Genomic DNA, 9,262 nt, shown 5'->3' on the forward strand with positions numbered 1-9,262 from the left:
AGCCTCCTGAGTAGCTGGGATTACAGGCACGCGCCACCATGCCCAGCTAATTTTTTGTATTTTTAGTAGAGACGGGGTTTCACCATGTTGACCAGGATGGTCTCGATCTCTTGACGTCGTGATCCACCCGCCTCGGCCTCCCAAAGTGCTGGGATTACAGGCTTGAGCCACCGCGCCCGGCTTGCAATTCTTAAATAAGAGGATTTTAGTTGTGGACATGATGTTTTGAGAGGTGATTTTAAAACTATTTTTAACAGAACCATAGCTCTTAAAGGTTTTTTGAGAGGTCCCTTGACACTTGATTCCAATTTAATATTTTAACTGCATTAATTGTTAAGATAAACACCCAAATGTGTTATATAATGAATTTTGACACATTGTAGACCACCAGCATATTGACTCTTGCTGCCAGGTTAATTCATTTTTGTGCAGGCCTTAATGCAAAAATCTTTCTTACCATTACTGGGACTGTATTTGAACTTCAAAACATAAGTCAATGATTAAGATGGTCTTAGCTCTGTGCTGGGTTGTTTTTTTTTTTTTTAAATATCGTGGTAAATTATAAAAATAAATTGAATGCCAAGGCTGATCTGATTTCAACAGTCACCTAAATTACTGTCTGAAAGTTTTGTGTGTGTCAAACAAAATTTTCACATTTTTTTTATCTCATCCACTTCCATGTTGTTTGAATGTTTACAATATATACATGCCAAAATAAAAATATATATGTCAAAATAAAAAAATTAAAATTTGTACTTATAGTCCTGCTAATTTTAACTTATAAGTATTCAGACCATGGATATAAATTGTTGCTTCTTCTCTTACTACATTTGTGTACCTGTGTAAGAAACTTAATGTTACCTCTAATCTACCACCTCAGCAGTGAAGTTTGTAATAGTGGCCTCTCTGATTGTAGTAGAGTTAGAACAATTCCTAATGTAACAATTCCTAATTTAACAATAAATCCTCTTCAGTGTATGATCTTTTAATTATAAAATACTTTAAAAGTATTAAAGTATATAAAAGTGTTAAGGTATATAAAATACTTTAAATATGTTAAAGTCACTTTTGAAAACAAATCATTTTAAAATGTATAAAGCTTTGTTGCTTGATACCAAGTAATGTGTTTCAAAAATTATATTACTTAGTGTTTCCATAGCTTTTATTCAACTCACAGGAAGAAGAAACAAAGAACCAAATAAACTTTGAGAAAAATCTGCTTCCCATGGAATATACCACAGATATAAAAGGGTTAAGAGCTAGGTTCTACTGGAAACATGCTAAGATCTATTATATTTTACATTTTCACAACTTCTCTAAATTGAATCTCCCAGTTTGCAGATGACATTAAGCTGTCTCTGAGTAGTGAAATGTCAGACTTCGGGTGGGGATGGAGGGATGCACAATGTTACTGTGAGTGGGTGGAAAAGCACTTGGGTGACTTACAGAGTAGAAGGTAACTGAAAGGGGAAGAAACGTGAATCATAGGATGACCATGAAACTGCCCCAGAGCAACCACTCACAAAGCAGGAGTGAAAAGGATAGCTCTAGTAGGAGAGTGCCCAATGAAATGAGCTCTCAGAGCTGCTGACAACAAAATGATGGGTATTAACCAGTTTCCTGGAAGGTAATAATTAAGTCAGTTCTTCAAAACCTAGTACACCAGTTGCAATGCTGTCCATTTCAATAGGAAAAACAAACAAATCTGAGAAATTGGCAACCAAAGTGATCACGTGCCTAAAGGGCTATTTGAGTATAAAACTGACAGTGTGCTTCCATTTTAAATGGCATATGTACTTAAAATCATCATTTAGAGTTGACAGGAAGCAGAATTTACTCCATCTTGCTCTTCAGAAGACACTTAGCAGTGGATAGCTCTGTGGCAAAACAAGGTACATTTGAGTAGTATCTGACCTTTCACAAAGTGATTGTGTACCTATTATCTCATTTAGTTTTCAAGAGTTGATGACAGTATGTGTGGAGTGAGAGAAAAGATGGACTAGCAGGGAGTTATACGAGAGGGTTCTGCATATTATACTCAGCTACTTGTACCCTCAAGCACCGTTAATAAGGATGACATCCTGTGGGAAAATTGAGGCATGACATACTTTTATAGATGGCTCTATAAATTATATTGGCAATTTTAAAGTGCTTTTAAAAAAATCTATTTTACCCCAAATCCATATTGTTGTGTGCTTCCTATACTTTAATATTTTTAGTTTCTCAAATGCAAACATAACTTATTACAGATGATTACTTATTTTTGCAGCAGCTTCTTTTTTTCTGAAATGTGAATGTAGGAGACTTGTTTTTTCTTCCAGGTTTTTCTTTTTTTTTTTTTTTTTTTTTTTTTTTTTTTTTTTTTTTTTTTTTGAGAAGGAGTATCTCTGTGTTGCCCAGGCTGGAGTGCAGTGGTGCAATCTTGGCTCACTGCAACCTCCGCCTTCCAGGTTCAAGTTTTTTTTTTTTTTTTTTTGAGAAGGAGTATCTCTGTGTTGCCCAGGCTGGAGTGCAGTGGTGCAATCTTGGCTCACTGCAACCTCCGCCTTCCAGGTTCAAGTGATTCTCCTGCCTCAGCCTCCCGAGTGCCTGGCTAATTTTGTATTTTTAGTCAAGACAATGTTTCACCGTATTGGTCAGGTTGGTCTCGAACCTCTCACCTCTGATGGTTCACCTACCTGGGCCTCCCAAAGTGCTGGGATTATAGGTGTGAGCCACTGCACCCGGCCTTTTCTTCCAGTTTTACGCTTAATAGATACACTCTTTCATATATCTAAGGTATTAAGTGTCTTTATATTGTCAAATATCATTGAGAATGACCAGTAATCAAAATTTTTATTGTATCAGTTAACTTTTATATTTTATTCTTGGTAGATCCAAGTAATGACATTTGAAATGAAATTAAAACCCATTAACTTTGAAGTCATTTTGATGTAAATCGGAACTTTATGTGATTGGACACATGACCCTGATTGGACACATTACCCTAATTCTTGTTTATTTTTATCTAATTTATTTTGACCTAAATAATTATTGAATATTCTTTTTTTTTTACATCAGACTTATGATATAGTCCAAGTAGAACTAGCTGATCTCACTGATTAAAAACCTTTTATTTTTATTTGAAACTGAGATACTGTGAGAACAAAAAGTGGATATATTCTGGCATAAAAAACTGCAGAGATATTTTATCAGGATACAGAAATACCTGGGCAGTTAACTATTGTACAGATTGGATTTACATATACCTTGCTTTCTGTGGGCCTTCTTTCAAAGTTCTTTTAATTGTCAGACTCGTACCAGAGTTGTATCAAAAACTCTTTGTTCTCCACGAGCTGATACAGCAATTGCAACATAACTGAATATTGATGGTGGTTAAAAATTTCCAGCACAAACACCATCACACAAACCGAGAACAGTGACAACAAAATCCAGGCTTAGAATGTCAAATGCAATGTTTTTTATAAAAGAAATATATCCCTTATTTTTCTTCACTCATTTTTATCTATGATTATTATGCCTATTTTCGTAAATTTGACCCAATTTTTTACTTTGAAAGCTCAACATGTTCCATTTACTATGCAAAGCCTTTCAGATTACCAGCAAACCATGGGAAATAGATTTTAAACAGATGAATGAAAAATTTATAAGAAAGGGCAGAAAGAAAAGAGACAAGGAGTATAGGCAACTGAACTGATATATTCTGCATCAAGGATTTGGGAAGTGTTGCATTTGATATTTTGATGATGAAGTGATCTGTAGAATTAGTTGGCTCCCTAATGTTTCCAGCTCATGTTAATCACAAATACAGCAACTGTTAAAAGCAAACAAGCCAATTTTGTGGTATGGAGGGTTTTTAATTCTTTTCATTCTTGAATTCAAGCACACAGCAATAAATAATGCACACATACTTTTTGGACAAAGCAAAATTTAATTAGAAAAAAATAAATTTTGTGTCATTCCCTAAATAAAGAATAGTCTATATAATGTACATAGCATATATTATTAATTGCCCATGTGGGGATGAAATTAATTCCATTTGGAAAGTTATTTTTTTCCTCTTAAGTCAGCAGAAAGTATAATTATGCACATTTTGAATAAAGGTATATATTTTTTCATTCATGCCCAAAGTGTGTTAGATATGATGAAATATTAACATATAAGGAAGAAAGATAACAGCATGGCAAGATAGATAAAAGTATTCAAAATGCCTTGTTTGAATAAGCAATCATTTATGAAAAGTATGAATATAGACCTTATGCAGAGACTGAAGAAGTGCCACAGAGGAGGAGGCTGTAGCTGAACCTTGGTCATGAGTATGGATAACCTGGCTGTTGAAGTAAAAGGATTGTTTCAGGCTTAAGGATAGAAATAGCCAAAATATGGAGGGAGATGTTAATGAGAGATTTCATAGCACTAACTTCTTTATTTCTTTTTTTCTGAGGATGCCTTTTGTTTTCTCACCTCTGCACCCTTCCTGGACACAATCTTGTACACCTCTGATGCCTGCCTATTGTCTCTTAGAGATTTCCCATGTGGAAATTCTATCCAGACATTAAATTAAGCTTAAATGCTGCATTCCCCACAGAGATTTTCTAATCCCTCAGGCTCTGACCCCTACCATCTCTAGACTCTTAACACTTTATAAAACACGCCATGTTAATTGGTCATTGCTCTACACTAGGTAAGACCTTTATATATATATATACACATTGGCTCACAGAATTTTTGCCAAAAGCTTTATACGTCCATTATTCTCTTTTTAAATATGGTGAAATAGGTTTAACAAAGTTAATAACCTGCTGAAAGTTGCATAATTAGGAAGTGGAGGATTTGGAATCCAGCCAAGCTCTATTTTATTTTATTTCATTTGTATTGAATTCTCTTTTAGGTAGCAATTTTTCATGAATTCTACATTTCTTTACCAAGTAAAATACTTTGGGTTGCAAACAACAGAAACCTTTCAAAAACTAAATTAATCATTCATGAGGACATTTCAATAATAACATGCAGTTATATCCCAGAGCTTAAGCACAAGGAAGGCAATAGACCCTCTAAGGAAGGACATCAAAAGCTGACCAGTCACAAGGTGGATTGAGAATTCTCCATCTGGGATTGGTTCCCTGCATTTCTTCTACCCCTGCCACAATGTGGTATGAGTAGGATAGACCTTAATCCCAGGTTCAGGATGTATCCTATTGGTCTAAGTCACCTAGGATGATCTCAATCCCAGGCATTAAACAATTTGGCTTCTCTGGCTACAGTGATGATTCCTTTGTTGAACATGTGACCCAAATGGGCCCAATCAAAATGACACCTGAAATTTTTTCTGATGGTTGAGAAAAGAGAAGTTCTCTTCTTTTGATGGATGATTTCTGTACATAAGGATTGGAATGATTATCAGTTTACTACCACAAGGAAAGCTGATCTGAGGTCGAAGCCAGTAAATGGAATAGGTGGAGACTCACAGGGAAACAGAGCCAGGCCCAAATCAAACTGTTCCTAAATTTTACACAGCATGGTGCATTATCACTACAAAGTACTTACTACCTATCCCATTAAGAATTATACTCACCCACCCTTTTGACATCAGTCTTTGTCATGAAACCTGCTTTGCTTTGGTCAAGAAAATGCACGTGAATTTTGAGAAGTTTTAAAAGCCAGCATATAATTCTACCATTTCCACAAGTACATTTCACTTTGTTTTATCCCATGAGATATCCTTGGTATGGGCAGCTCCTTTAGCCTGAACCCCAGACTGAAGAAGACACATGGAACAGAGCCCTATACTGACATGTAACATGTATGACAAAGAATCATTTGTTGTAAGCCACTACAATTTTGGATTTTTTTCTATAGCATAGCCTAATGAAAGCTAACTTATATTATCACCTCTGAACGTTACTGTTAAATAAGCCAATGAATATCCTTCATGTTCATATCAAAGCTGGTATGAGTTTTATATTATTTTCTTTTGAAAATATCTTAACAGAAAAACTCATTTCAATCAGTTAAATAATGTTGTGAACCCTAAGTGGTATCAGGAAAGCATTTTAACATGAAAACTTCCCAAAGATACCTCATCTGTATTGCCAGATATTTAATTAAGGGTGATGGTGGCTACAAGGATGGAAGTCACCATTCTTATGGCCATCGCTGTGGAGATCCAGACAACATCGAAGAAGCCTTCCCATTTCTCGCAATGATCTTAATGAAATGAGGTAAAATTAATTTAATATAATGCCTAGAATTTTAGCATTGCTCAGTCAATAATTTTTTTCTCTAATGCAGAATGTTTTCCCTCATTAACAAATAAAATCAAAAGCTGAAGCAAATAAGTGAATCTCTTTGATGCTTATTTCAAAGCATTTCAGAAGAATTAATTACTGTAACACTCTGAGAAATATTTAAGTGCTATTAGTTCTTTTCCATACATGGGAAGGTGGAAACACTGAAAGTTTAAATATCTTTCCTGTAGACCACACAGCAAGTCATTGGCAGAACTCAGCATTCCTAACCTCGTTGACCTCTACAATCTCAGTGTGGTCTGTAACCCTTTTTCTTCAGAACATTCACAGGAAGTGGAGACTTTTTACCAAAACACTCTACCAACTGTAAAACACAGAACTTCTTTTAACACTTCTTGCCATTTATAGCCTGTTTTGAGTCCATCCTTAGGATGAGCAAGATATTAATATTTGAATTAAGTTGGTGCAAACCCTGCAAACCAGCCAATTCTGTGCCAGAAGCCTTCCAGCATCAACATAAGCAGAAACATACATTGCTCAAGTGTCCTTGAGACACATCCTCTTCCCTCTCTCTAATCAACTGAATTGCCAGAGTCGAGCTAGAGAATGAGGGTTAGAGAAACACAAAGACCTGCTTAGAATAGCAATCGCTTTTCCTCAAAAGAATATATTACTTCTACCAAAATAACACTAATAGTAATAACAAAATCATTGCCATACCTGTGAATATTACCTACATTTTAACATTTTTAATGATTATATCAGATTTATTACCCAATCGTTCCAATGGCTGTGCAAATATTAGTTGTTTAGTTAATAAGGAAAAAATGGATTCAGATTTAGTTATCAGGAAAAAAAAAATGGATTTAATAGAAATTCCAAGTGCCAGGGTTATACTAAAACTTGTAGTCTGTCACAGTGAGCTTTGTGGTGACCTTGCAAATGATATCATTTCTTCTGAGTGATACAGCAAAACATGACAATAGGAATTTTAAAATGCATACTATTTTTCTTTACTAATTTTTCCCAAGATTATTAATATTCTGCATAAGCATAATATGTTTAATGCTTAAATTGTCATACTGAAAGACTGTAAGTTATAGCATTCTAAAATTTGGGATTTCAATTATAAAAGACAAAAAAAATTTTTTTTTTGAGACGGAGTCTTGCTCTGTCATCCAAGCTGGAGTGCAGTGGCGTGATTGCAGCTCACTGTAACCTCTGCCTCTAGAGTTCAAGCGATTCTCCTGCCTCAGCCTCCCGAGCAACTGGGACTACAGGTGTGTGCCACCATGTCCAGCTAATTTTTGTATTTTTAATAGAGATGAGGTTTCACCATATTGGCCAGGCTGGTCTTGAACTTCTGACTTCGTGATCCACATTATTTTAATTATAAAAATTATCTAAAAATTGCCAAAACTGTACCACTGCACCTACTTTTAACATACCAAAAAAGTACAAGTCTACTTATTTAATTTAAGGAAAATCGAATTGGTCTAGCCCTCAGTCTTCTTGGGAAAACTAGTACTTTTCCTCAACTCTCAATTCTGTGGAATATTTCGTGTGAACATATTTGTGTCTTGCTTTATTTTTCCTGTTGTGCTAATTTTACAATAGCCTATTTTAGTTTTGCCAGCACCATTACAGAAGCCTTAAAGTCACAAAATCAGAGAACCTACAAATTTGGACAAAAATATGGAAGTCCAAACTTTCAAAAGCAGCAACCACTGTGAATTCGCAAAAAAACAGTATACATACTAATCTAAAGAACAACAAAAGCTTAAGCTGGGTACTGTGGCTTATGCCAATAATCCCAGCACTTTGGGAGGTTGATGGGGGTGGATCACCTGAGGTCAAGACTTCTCAAGACCAGCCTGGCCAACACGGTAAAACCCCATCTCTCTTAAAAATATGAAAATTAGTTGGGTGTGATGGCAGAGTGCCCGTAATCCCAGCTACTTGGGAGGCTGAGGCAGGAGAATTGCAAAAAAAGCAAACAGCTTAAATAGCATTGCTCTTTTCTGATACTAGCATCTGCTAAACTAAACTGGAATAGTTGACACAAATAATTACATTCTACTATGTTATTAAATTTCAAGTTTTATAATCAATTTTAAAACGATTATCATTCCTTTGTTCATTCAGATGTGCATACATTTCATACCGTGAAAAATTCTGGGTCTGAATATGAAATGTCACTTTTAGAAGAGCTAGATATTATATAATACCTTATTCACTTCAACTAACTCATCCATTATTTATAATCTTTTAAATAAAAATCCAAGGAAATAGCTCTAGCCTTGTGGAAGTGAGGACTAGGTAACAAAGGTGAATTTTGAAGGAGGCAGGAAGTCTACTATCCCATGGCTTTGTCAATAGATGCTTGAAGAATTTTTAGTGTTGTGCACTTTTTTTTTACACATTCCTTGAACTATATGGAACTGGATAATTATGAGATGGGTTTACGGTATCAAGACAATGCTCTCACAGTAGAAGCCGCGAGAAAACACTGGCCTTTAAGTTGAAAACAGGAAAAAAAAAAGTATTGTGATAGTTATAAAACACATCACCAAAATTTCACATGTATTTTGTCAAAATATAATATCAGCTTTGATAATTATGGATGAAGGTGCAGATATTGTTCTTTTAGCTCTTTTGAAATATTTAACACTGTAAAGAATAAGGATTTCTAACATTCACCTTTCAGCACAGCCCTGAAATGTTACTGTTTATATTTGAAAACAAAGATCATAACACATTATATTGAAAAAAATCATGATGTGAAATTAAGTTTCAAAATACATCTTGTGAATACTGAGCAATTTAAAGAGAGATATTTACTTTACACACACACACACACACACACACACACACAATTTTATTTTTATTTATTTATTTATTTATTTTATTTTTCCCCCCCCATTTATTGATTTTATTGCATTTTAGGTTTTGGGGTACATGTGAAGAACATGCAAAATTGTTGCATAGGTACACTCGTGGCAGTGTGATTTGCT

The sequence above is a fragment of the Cebus imitator genome, unplaced genomic scaffold (assembly GCF_001604975.1).
Source record: "Cebus imitator isolate Cc_AM_T3 unplaced genomic scaffold, Cebus_imitator-1.0 Scaffold212, whole genome shotgun sequence".
Taxonomy (NCBI): domain Eukaryota; kingdom Metazoa; phylum Chordata; class Mammalia; order Primates; family Cebidae; genus Cebus; species Cebus imitator.